Source organism: Phodopus roborovskii, unplaced genomic scaffold (assembly GCF_943737965.1).
Source record: "Phodopus roborovskii unplaced genomic scaffold, PHOROB, whole genome shotgun sequence".
Classification (NCBI taxonomy): domain Eukaryota; kingdom Metazoa; phylum Chordata; class Mammalia; order Rodentia; family Cricetidae; genus Phodopus; species Phodopus roborovskii.
Window position 1 is genome coordinate 22,193 of NW_026126020.1, and position 11,102 is coordinate 33,294.

General features: G+C 39.2%; 1 pseudogene; it reads right to left on the bottom strand.

The window, feature by feature from the left end:
* Nucleotides 1-655: 655 nt before the first annotated feature.
* Nucleotides 656-10,647, bottom strand: LOC127218300 (lamina-associated polypeptide 2, isoforms beta/gamma-like; annotated as a pseudogene).
* Nucleotides 10,648-11,102: the final 455 nt, after the last annotated feature.

Consider the following 11,102-nt stretch of genomic DNA (forward strand, 5'->3'; position numbering starts at 1 on the left):
TATCACCATGTTTTGCCTTAGTTTCCAAGGACACAGAACAATTTGGTGAAATAAGATGTCCACATTAAAAATAAAGCCGACAAAGAAGTTCTGGAGCTAGAAAAGATTATTCATATAGCACACAGTGATCTCCAAAGGCCAAAATACTGAAACAAAGTCCATGCATGCTTCTTGTTTGCTTTTAAAAGCCACACTAACTTTACTGAGGTGAAATCACACTTTTAGTTCTTCAGTCAATAAGAGGACACAGCTGTCTTCCTGCAAATTAATAAAAAAACAGGAGGTCAGCTGGCCAGTGGTGGTGCACACCTTTAATCACATCACTTGAGAGGTAGATACATTTGGATTTCTGTGAGTTCAGGGCTAGCCTGGTTTACAGAGCTAGTTCCAAGACAGCCAGGGCTGTTACACTGAGAAATCTTGTCTCAAAAAACCAAGGCAACCACACAAACAAACAACCCCCCAAAGAACCCCAAACCAACCAACCAACCAACCAACCAACCAAACAAACAAACAGAAAACCAGGAGATCCAGTTGAATGTGCCAAAATGATATCTTTAGTCATATATTTTAGCATCTTGAAGAAAATTGAGAAGGGATTTTTCTTGTTTGGCTCCCATAGCTTCATGGACAAATAAACCTAAACTAAACTAAACTAAACCACTTCTTCAACAACAAACAGCAACACTTGAATCCACATGGGAATGGAGTGTTGGTTCTCTGTCTTCTTTGACCTGACATCTGCCAAGGGAACAGGCTTAGGGACATATTTGGATGAGAATGATCCCACATCCTGAAATCATCTGAATACTAGTGGCTGGCCTGCAGTCCCATTGGTTGGTCTGCAGCAACTAGCATTGATTCCTGTTGGCACAGATGTTCCATAGGGGAGCAGCTAGCTCCTTAAGAATATCGCCTCATTTCCTGCTTTGCTTTCTCCCACTTCAGATCTCCTCAGTGGTTTCTTTGGTTTTCTTCGGGCTGTGTATGAGAATTCAGGGATTGGCAGAATAGGAAGTGCTTGCTTGGAATGTCCTGTTTCTCTCCTGACCACTGAGGCTCTGTTGCTTGAAGCCAGTATAGATAGTTTTTAGCGATGGCAGCACTCTCTGGAATTATTGCATCATCTACAGGGAAGAGTTGGGATGTTTCCATCCTTTCCCTTGAAGTTCTTCTGGATCCTTCTCCTGTAGATTCCTTAGGAAGTGTCTGCAGAAGTCCACCTTTTGAACATTCATTTGTCCATCCATTTTCAACTATTCCAGCCTGAGAATAGCCCTGACCATGCTCAATTCTTCTTTGCTCAAATGTTACCCAAGTCTTTGCTCTGCCCTATTGTAGTTCTCTCTTTTCAAACTTGGGCTCTATTTTAGAGTCTTTGTCAGTCACTATATACCTGTCGGGGTAATTGCTTCAGTTCTGCCTTGTATTTTCTGCTGAAGAAAGTTTGTAGAGGACAAGAAGATCTTCACTTTGTTCCTTGTTCCTTCAGTTTCAACAACTTTTTTGTTTTTCATATAGCTTCCTAGTCATTCCCATATTAGGACCAATATTCACCCTGTATTTCACAAGCTAATTCAGAAGGGTTTCATGCAGATCTCTCTGAGTTCAAGGCCTGGTGTTCTACATAGCAAGTTCCAAGACAGTCAGGGCTCCACAGGAAAAAAAAAAAAAAGCCTTAATTTTTTTAAAGGTAGCGTAATAAATTTGCATATCATCATTGCATGGAGGTCATGCTAATCTCTGTAGTGGTCCCATTTTAGTACATGTGATGCTAAAGGGAGGACAGGACATAGATCTCTCTCTCTTTCCAAGACAGGGTTTCTCTGTATGACAGTAATGGCTACCTTGGAACTCACTTTGAAGACCAGGCTGGCCTCAAACTCACTAAGATTCACCTACCTCTGCCTCCCAAGTGCTGGGATTAAATGCATGCACCACCATCACCTGGCTCATTGACCTCTTTTTTTAAAGGAACCTAATGTTCTATTTAAAGTGGGTATGGTTTTCTTTCTGTTCAGGCCTTGAACAGGTAAAGGTAGCTGGTACTTGAGACTAAGACGAGGGGAGAATCTCTTGTAATTTGTAACTAAGATATTCTTCTCAAAAAGCTTGACAACATTTAAATGAGTAGAAAAAAATGTATAGATTTTATGATTTCATTGAATACATGTGAATTTCCCTACTCTCTGTATTACTAGTCTCCCATGATTTGTTCCTGGCATTTAATTAAAGACATGGAATGACACTTATTAAATATGATACATAGACATCATGCTGAGAACTAAGGCATGCTGTGCTCAGTGTTTTGTATAATATTATGAACACAGACAGCTTCAATAAACAGAAAAGGGAGCCTGGAGAGATGGTTTAGCATTTGAGAGCAAATACTGCTCTCCCAGAAGATCAGAGTTCAGTTCCCCACACTCACACTGGGTAGCTGGTCCACACCCACCTGCAAGTCCTCTGACCTCCACAGACACCTATAGGCCCATGTGCACAGACCTATGCAACTTACCCATGTGATTTCAAAACAAAGTAGCAAAAAGTAGACTATGAATAAAATCACATGTGAGCTGATATGTATACACAACAAAATTTTGTTCAGCTATAAACAAAAATAAAGTTATTATGTTTTTCAGCAAAATGAATGGACCTGGAAATTAGTATGTCTGGACTGGGCAGTGGCACGCATCTTTAATCTTAGCACTCAGGAGGCGAAGGCAGGAGGATCTCTGTGAGTTCAAGGCCAGTCTGATCTACATAGTGAGTTCCAGGATACCCAGGGATACACAGAGAAACTCTGTGTCCCCTCCCCCTCAAAAAGATTCAGGACAAAGAAACATTTTCCTCTAACATGTAGAGCTTAGATTTTAATTTTTATGTGTGTGTGCCTGTCTGTCATGAAAGAAGAAGGGGGTATGCAAAGAGAAAAGAGGACCTAAGGGAGGACTGAGGAGGGGAGAAGGCCCAAGAATACATGCAACCAAAAAGCAGAAGTGGTGTCACTGAGAACAGGAGTTGTAGGAGAGAAAGTTCGGATGTGGAGGCTCAACAAAAAGGAAAGTATTCATGGAAATGCCACAAGGAAACTTGTTAGTTTACCAGTTTTAAAATTTGAATGAAAAAGACCCACAGAAATGATGGTGCAGTCTGGGGTTATCGCTCAGCAGTAGTGCACTTGCCCATCATGCATGAATCAACCCATAGGACCAAAATAAAAATGAGAAGATGACACAAAGAACATTCATTTACGTGAGATGCTGGGAATCCTTTCAGGTGTTAGAACAGCACCATCGAGCCACTTCTTTATCCACAATCCACAAATAGCATGTTTTTTTTTTTTTTGAATCAAGAATTCATTATGTAGCCCTGGCTAGTGGGGAACTTGCTATGTAGATCAGGCTGGCCTCAAACTCACAGAATTCTGTCTGCTTCTACCTCCCAAGTACTTGGATTAAACGTGTGTGTCGCCATACCTGGCTGATTGTTTTTGAGACAGATCCCCATTATGTGCTCTGGGCTTGCCTGGAACTCCTATTTGCCTCTGCCTCCTGAATGCTTGCACCTCCTACCTGTTCTTCTCAGACAAGGTTGGTTGGATCTGTCCATACTGTAGAGAAGGCCCTCAGGGAGGAAAACACAGTTTGAACTGCCAATGTGCCACAACCCTTCTTAAGCTTTAGTTTACCCCTTAGTAAGAGAAGACTGCTGTAATGTCTTACCTAAATTAAGTAGCAAGATTGAGATTGAACTCTTGGGAAAAAATGTGTTTTCAAAGATCACTTTAACTCAAAGATTCTAGCTGGGTCATCAAAGTAAAGAAAAAGAAGAAAAAAAATTAGCTGATACACATTCCCTTCTTGCTGATGATTAAGAGTGGAGGTCACATCACGTTCTGGCTTTAGAACTAAGCAACCATAAAGTAGCAGAACTGTCTTTATAGAATAGCCTCCTATTCTGGGCCACTGTCAGCTTCTCCATCGCCTGATCCTCTATACACAGTCAAGGCGGATTCACGGTAAACAGTGTTCACCCCTCCCAAATTTTATTATACAACCTTCCATCCCCTTAGGTCCAGTAGACACTATTTTTAAATTGCTAAGTGGGCATGATGCTAGTGGCTTAAGGAATCTATTCCAAGAGCCAGTCCGCCACCTTTTGCCTGCAATCTGTATAGGTCAGTGATCCTTCTATTTTCAGAGACCTCTTCTTATCATTTGTTTGACTTAACTCTGCTGCCCTCACCTCTCTCTGTTTCTCTTCTTTCCTCTTGTCATCCTCCCCACCCTCCCCTCCTCTTCCTTGTTGTTTTAGTCACAATGGAGAATAGATTTTCCTGGAGAGAATCTCTGGTCCCAACTGTTATCTCCCAAGTACCATTATCTCTCTGTAAGGCTTTTAAACCCATAATACCAAGAGCAGTTTCTTTGAAGCTAGCTCTACCATCATTACATAAACACTCCCAGAGGAAATCTACTGCCTAACAAGGGACTCCGAATTTTCTCAGTGTGCATTCAAGGCACTTGAACACATGGACTAGGTTATGTTTGGAGCCCTGTCTTCCAAGTGCCCTGTGCTTTTGGAAAACTGCATATTGCCCTGCTTCCTTAAGGGACCCATGCATTGCTTGTGTGTCTCCTTAGCAGGCTGGGGATAAATGGTCAGATTTTAGCCCTTTGTACTTATGGGATGACAGTATGCATCTGATGAACTCTTTAAAGGAGTATTAGCACCATTTCTTTAAAGATGTAGAAACTGAGTCTCAGGAAGGATATGAATCAGTTTCTGTCTTTGAGGATGACACCAGACTTATAGAATAAAGAGACCCGATGATGACTTGGTAGTGACCATGAGTGGTATTAGTTTGTTCTATGACCCTGAGAAATGGATAAGGAGCTCTATTACTGTGTGTGGAATTATTTTATTTTTCCTTGAGATTTAAATGACACAGGTTCTTTGTGGAACTCTTGGAAAATACATGAAAACAAAAAGATGCAGGAATAAACACCCGGAAACCATCAATTGGAATGGTCTACCCCTTTCTGAGATTTGCTGACACCTAGTGGTGGGTGGATTAAAATAGGTCCAGCTAGGGAGAAAAAAATTCTGGTTCCATCTTACTCTGGTTCCAACCTCAACCTTCAGTGCTAGAATTACAGACATGTGCTACCTTGCCTGGACTGATTTTCAAAACACCATTCAAAGTTATAAATAGACACCTTGATAACTCTCCCAAAACAAACACATTTGTGTGGCTAGAAACCAAGTTAGGAAACAAACCATTATTAGCATCCTATACACCACATAGATGTCCTCTTCCCCAGTCAGGTGTAGTCACTGTTGGGACTTAAGAAAACATAGGTCAGTTTTTGCCTCTTATTTTGAATTTTATTTAAATGGAATCATCCAGAAACTACTCCTTTGTGTCTGCCTTTTTCACATTCAACATTAATCATCCATCTGGTTGCATGAGGATATAATTTATTCACTATTATTGCTATATAGTGATTTATTGCCTGAATATGATAGGGAATAAAAATTCATCATTGGTAAAATAATAAGACAAAATTAGTGAGAATATAAAAATCTTGACTAGCATAATTCATCATGTTAATATAACTAATGAATACACAAATCTATACTCTAAAATTAGATAGTATAATTTCCCTTTAGAAATGAAAAAAAATCTACAAAATTGACAAAGGTTGTAAAGCAAGTCTCATCAAAGGGCAAAGATTGAAATAGCACAGAGTATATTCTATGATCATGATGAAATAAAGTTAGAAATTAAAAACTTAGAAGTCACTGTATGTTTTGAAATGAAGAGGCATGGGTCTATTTTATCTCATTTTTTATGTGTATGAGTGTTTTGCCTTTGCTGTATGTTTGTGTTCCATGTGTGTACCTAGTGTCCAGGGAGGCCAGAAGAGTACATCAGATCCCCTGGGACAGGAGTTATAGACAGTTGTGAGCCTCCATGTGGGGGCTGGGAACCGAACCTGGGCCTCCTGGAAGAGCAGTATGTGCTCTTAACCTCTGAGTCCCTCCCAAGAAATATATTTCTAAATAACTTACTGTTCAAAGAAGAAATAAAATAGATATTTGAAAACATTATGAGCTGAGTGATAAATGAAATCATGACATAAGAAAATTTGTGGAATATGAAATCCAGGCAGGCCTTTTTTTGTGGGGTGGAAATTAACAGGTTGATTCTAAAATAGTCTTGAATAACCAAAAGCATTTAGGGAAAGAACAAAATTGAAGAACTCACAGTATCTGATTATGAGACTTTCTGTTAAGCACAGATATCAAGAATGTGGTTTGGAGGAGTGTATAGGCATACAGATCAAAGAGCCAGAATAAAGAGTACAGAATTAGATCCACACAATCAGTCAACTGATTTTAAATAAAGGCATTAAGATAACTTCTCAGAGAAAGAAAAATCTTTTCAAAAATCGTGGTGGAACAAGTAATTAGACAGAGATATGGAGATGAATGAACCTTGATTCAAAAACTTATATGAAAGTTAACTCAAAATGTGTCACCAACCTAAATGTAAAAGCTTAAATGACAAAGTGTATAGAAATAATAAAAATCTTTTTTTTGATCTTTCATTAAGACAGAGAGAGCCCAAACTATGAATATTCAATAAACTGGATTTATCAAAATTATAATCTTCTTCTCAAGATACTGTGAAGAAAATGAAAAGGCAAAAAAAAAAAAAAAACAAAACAAAACAAAACAAAAAAAAAAAAAAACCCTAGGCTTAGGAAAGGTTTGGGTAAAGCAACAAAGCTAATGCAGGACTTATATTCACAATATGTAAATGAACAGAGACTGGGGAGGGGATAGAGTTGAGGGCTGCTTTAGTGTTTGTCTGGCATTTAAAATAGCCCTGTTTCAGTCCCCAGCATCACATAAACAAGGTGTGCTTGCTTATGCTTGTAAATCCAGGATAATGAGGCAGAAAGATCAGAGATTTAAGGTTATCCTCAGATATATGAGGAGATTGAGGCCAGCTTGGGCTACTTGAAACCCAGTCTCAACAACAATAACAAAACCAAGTGCAAAATAAAATTGGACAAAGCAAAACTCTCATATAATTCTGATGGGAGTGTAAGATGGAACAGACATGTTAAAAAACAGCTTTTAAATAGGATTAAATTCATTTTTTTTATTGCCTAACAATCCAAATCTTAAGTAATTTACACAGTAGAAATGAAAACATAGGTTAGCACAAATACTTGTATGCAAATATTCATAACAGCTTTGTTGGTAATTAGCTAAACCTGGAAAAGAGCCAAGTGTCTATCAACTGATGAATGAATTGGCAAATTTTGCTATCTACATGTGTGTAATAAAGATGAACTAATCTATTCAATTAATCCATAATGAGAATGAAACTCAAAAGCATTACATTGAGTGAAACATGGGTTCTAAAAGACTGGCATCATTTATATGACATTTTGAAAACAGAAATATTCATACCAGTAATTTCCAGGTTGATGAGAGATGATAGACTACCTGCAGCTTGAGGGAACTTTGTACCTGTGATTAAATTATTATGTAACATGGTTATGGTAGGAGTTACATGACTGTATACAGTGTCAATATTTGTAGAATTTAGGTGTGGATGTGAATGCCTGTAATGCCAGAACTCAGGAGGCTGTGGTTGGAATATCACCAGCTGTGTCCACTGACTACATGGTGAAACTATGTCTCAAAAACAAAAACCAAAGACCCCAGACTATAAATCATATATACAAAACAAAAGCTCATAGAACTTTATTATCAAAAAATTAATTTTAAGATGTGGGAAAGCGATACATCAATAAACCCCATTTGAAAACAAGAATAAACTTTCAATGCATGTGCCTCAAAGAGCTGGAAAGAGGATGGAGAGATGGCTCAGTTGGTAAGAGCACTTGTTACTATTTTTTAATTGCTGAGCCTTCTCTCCAGCCCTATACTTGTTACTTTTTTATGACCTAATAAAAGCCACCGAAGATCAGAATGCAAAGCCAGCCACACTATTTAGCCATAGAAGCTGGGCAGTGGTGGCACACACCTTTAATCACAGGACTCAGGAGACAGAGGCAGATGGATCTCTGTGATCTTGTTCACCCTGGGCTACACAAGAGTGAATCAGTCTAAAAGAGTAACAGAGCTCATATGTTTAATCCTAGCACTAGAGAGGTATATAAAAGGAAGCAGCAAAGGGCCCCATATGAAGTTCAGTTTCCAAACAGGGAAAACAGGATCTCCATTTTCAGCCTTGGTAGAAATAAGAGGTACTGGCTGGCTGCTTTGCGTCTCTGGTCTCCAGTTGGAACCCTAAATCTGTCTCCAGGTTTTTATTACTTGCACTATAGTTGCTCTTGCAGAGGACACCCGGATTCTGTTCCCAGACCTCACATGGTGGCTCACAACCATCAGTTCCATGGGACTGAACACTCTCTTGCGACCTCTTCCATGCTTGTGGTGCAGAAGCATACTTTCAGGCAGCACTTGACTAAATACAAAACAAATAAATCTAAAATTTCAAAGAAACTAGAAAATAACCTGCTAAATTACAGTGTGATAACTTGATGGTGGTTAGTATGGCTCTTCTTGGTTGTCAACTGTTACATTTGGAATTATCTAAAACCCAAATGACTTGGTGGATCTGCTGACCTGGATTAACACCAAGGGTCCCAGGATGCAGAGGAGCTGGGGAGCATGTGCAAACTGGAAGACTGTTTTGGAGAACAGCTTGTAAACTGAAATGGCAGGGCTAGCTTATATAGTTGGGGTGGGGGGGGGAAGGAGGGGAGAAGAGGTCAATGGAGGAAGTGCTGTAGAGTGGGCAGGGGCTCTTCAAACATGCCAGTCAGATTATCAGACTGCTGGTTCATGATTTCTGAGAAGCCAGTTCCCTAGGCAGGAGCGCAGAAAGAAGCTTGACTGACTTTATGGTGACATACATGGCCTTTGTCTCTATGGAGTTGAGTAGGCCCAAGCCTGATTTGGGTAGGGAGCAGCGCCATTCCTGCTGTGCTTTCAGAGATGTCCTGTGTATGAGCAACGCTCTGCTGTCCCTCATCTGGCTTGGGAACCCATAACTTTGCAAATGTATATTTGGTTTATAAACTTTGTTCCTTTGTTAAAACACTCTCATTCAACAATGAAATCTCTCCAGTTTCTAAGAAAAAAAATCTGGAGTCACATTCATGGTTCATAATTTATTTCAGAATGATTTACTGAGTGACTACTGTTCCAGGCCCTGCTTTTAGGTACTGAAAATGATGGTGAATAAGAGACAATGTTTCTGTTTTCAGGAACCTAATAACCTAAAAAAGGAATTAAGAGAAGCATAGATAAGTAGATGATAAATCTTGTAATGATAATGAAATTGAATGATGTCATAAACACTGGAAGACTTTACTTTGGTAAGGTCATACTATGTTTGTCCATGCTGACCTTGAGTTTAAGCTCTTTATATAACCTAAGTTTACCTACAAGTTGAAATACTTCTACCTTTGTTAACTGCATAATTAAATCTTTGAAGGGATGGTGACGTAATACAATGAAATAAAATTATACATTAACACACATATTAAAAAACCCTAGTCAATAAGAAAGGCAGCTGTTAATACCTGTAAGATGAAGTTATACTTATCGAGAGTCAGTTCTACACTAATATACATATTTATAAACACGAAAATTTAAGATAAGTGGGTATAATAAGCACTTAACTCATGAATACAGCAGAAAAACAATAAAGGGGATTCCAAGAAAACAGAAAGAAGGACATAATAAAGATAAAGTAAAAATAAAAAGAGAAACAAAATGAAATCATAGTACTACTGACTAATACAGACCGAGTTTATTTGAGCAATTTTGGCAATTGGGACTAAGGAAAAAAGGAGACAATGAACAACATTAGAGACTATAATTACATATGTGGAAGACTATTGGAAAAATATAAGGAACAATTTGAATTTTGAGACATGGTCTCTGTGCTGGTTAAAAGAAAATGGGTCCCAAAGGGAGGGGCATTATTGGGAGTCTTGGTCTTGTTAGAGGAAGTGTGTCATTGTGGGGGCTGGCTTTGAGGTCTCTCTTTCTCAAGAAGCTTTCCTGAGAGTGACAGCCGGTCGACTTCCAGCTGCCTTGTGGGCAAGATGTAGCCAGCACCACCTCTGCCTGCACACTGCCATGCTCCCTGTCATGATGATAATGAATTGAATATCTGAAACTGTGAGCCATCACCTCAATTAAATGTTTTCTTTGTAAGAGTTGCTGTGGTCCTAGGGTCTCTTCACAGCAATAAAAAGAAACCCAACTAAGGCACAGTCTCAAAATGTAACCCTGGCTGTCCTAGAACTCACTATGTAGACCAGGCTGGTAACAAACTCACAGAGACCTGCCTCTGCTTCAAGAGTGATGGGATTTAAAGGTGTATCCCATCACACCTGGTTAAATGCTCACAAGTTTTTACCAACTTGACATTTCAGACAACAATGAACTATATATTATGAAAACATTATGATAAAAAGTCGGCTTAAATGGTTAAAAAAAAAAAAAAAAAAAGAGCACCTGATGCTGCTCTTGTGAAAGACTGGAGTTCAGTGTCCGGCACCCATCATATCGGTGATTCACCATCATCCGCAACTTCAGCTCCAGGAGATTCAAGCCCACTTTTGGTCTCCTAAGGCACCTGCATGCACATGCAAATACACACACACACACACACACACACACACACACACACACACGTAGATTAAACAATAAAATAAAATTTAAAAAAGAGTTAAAAAATCTGAACAGGAAAATAAGTAGTAAGGAATGTTTTTAGATAAAGGAAGATTTGAGGTATAACAGGAAGAACTCATTTTGAAGAATGAGTTCTTAGCCTATCTGCCTCATGAACACATGCCCCCATGGCTCCATGGAGGTTTACCAGATGGTGCTGCAGCTACTTCTTCCCAGCCTTTTCCCTTCATAAGTGTCATTGTCAATTGGCAGCTCACAGCAACACAGAGGACAGAAATTTGCCATTGGGATGCAAAAAGTGACAGAAGGACATCTCAATGACAGTCTTCTCTTCCTTGCAGTTA